Source organism: Parus major, chromosome 21, assembly GCF_001522545.3.
Source record: "Parus major isolate Abel chromosome 21, Parus_major1.1, whole genome shotgun sequence".
In the NCBI taxonomy this organism is placed as follows: Eukaryota; Metazoa; Chordata; class Aves; order Passeriformes; family Paridae; genus Parus; species Parus major.
The window spans coordinates 6,188,836-6,190,403 of record NC_031789.1 but is presented as its reverse complement, the minus strand read 5'-3'; positions in this window follow the sequence as shown (position 1 = coordinate 6,190,403).

Below are 1,568 nucleotides of genomic sequence, written 5' to 3'. Positions count from 1 at the left end.
CCCCCCACCCTCCTTTTTCCTCTCCCCCTTTTTCCCCTTTCCCTTCCCCTCAGAGTCAGCTCCGTCTCCCGTGGCGCTGCTCCCAGCTCCATTCCCACTCCCCAGCCCCTTTCCTCGGGATGAATCCCGCAATTCCCGTTCTCCTGGACCCTCCCCTGGCCCTGGAATTTTCACACCTCGTCTTCATTTAACACCACGCCAAACGAGGGAAGGAGCAGAGACTCCGACTCCACCCAGGGTTCTCCATAAAAATGCTGAATCCCTTTAGATTCCGGGCGGGAGAGAGGAGAGTCCTTTTCCTTTTGATTTCCCGGGATTTATCTCCTGCCGCCTTCGCTGTGGCAGCTCCGGGATCTCCAGGCAGTCAAAGGCAAGCGCTGGGAATTGAAGTGTAAATGAGGCGTTTGATTTCGCCTTTTAGGATTGCTCTGTTCCCTGGTTCTGTAGGTCAGGCTCTGCTTCTGACACCTCCAGGAATGGATGGAGCTGTCCCAGGAAACGGGGAAACTGCATTCCAGGGAACGATCTCCTGGAAAAGGCTCCCAGGGATGTCCCAGAGCTCCAGAGGCATTCGTTCAACGCTCCCAGGGATGCAGGCTGGGGTTTTGGGATGGCTGTGCAGAGTCTGTTTGGACTCTGATCCTTCAGGATCTCCTCCAGCTCAGGATATTCCAAAATTCCGCCATTCCCTGATACTTCCCTGCCCAGCTGCCAGAGCCAGGCTGTGCCCTCGGGCACCTCTCGGTGTCACCTGCCCGGAGTCACCTGTGCCCTGCAGCAGTTCGGAGCTGGCTGCTCTGATAAGGAAATTCCCGCATCCCTGATTTCCTCGGGAGGCTCCAGGCTCCTGGTGTGGCTGCTTTGCATAAGCAGCGATAAATAAATGAGCGATAAATAAATAAATGAGCGCGTGGGGGAAGGTCTGGCCCGCTCCCAGGCAGCTGAGGACGAGTTCTCCTTCCCTCGACTTCCCTCTCCCTCACCGGGGAGTGAAAAACGCCTTTGGGGTGTGGAGAACTCCAGAAAAGCTTTGGATGGAGCCTCCTGGGGTGCTGGGAATGCTGCTGGGTGCTCACCTGGGACAGTGTGGTCACCTGTGTGGGCATTGTGCTCACCTGGGACAGTGTGGTCACCTGTGTGGGCACTGTGCTCACCTGGGACAGTGTGGTCACCTGTGTGGGCACTGTGGTCACCCCTGTGGTCACCTGTGTGTCCCTGTGTGATCCTGTGGTCACCTGTGTGGGCACTGTGGTCACCTGGCCCCTGTGGTCACCTCTGTGGTCACCTCTGTGGTCACCTGTGTTGGCACTGTGGTCACCTGGGACAGTGTGGTCACCTCTGTGGTCACCTGCTCCCTATGGTCACCTGTGTGGCCGTGTGGCCACCTGGCCCCTGTGTCCCTGTGTGATCCTGTGGTCACCTGGCACCCTGTGGTCACCTGTGTGGGCAGTGAGGTCACCTGTGGCCCCGTGTCCCCATGTCCCCTGTGTGTCCCTGTGTCCCCAAGGTGTCCCTGTGCCCCCTGCATGTCCTGGTGTCCCCTGAGTGTCCCCATGTCCCCCGTGTGT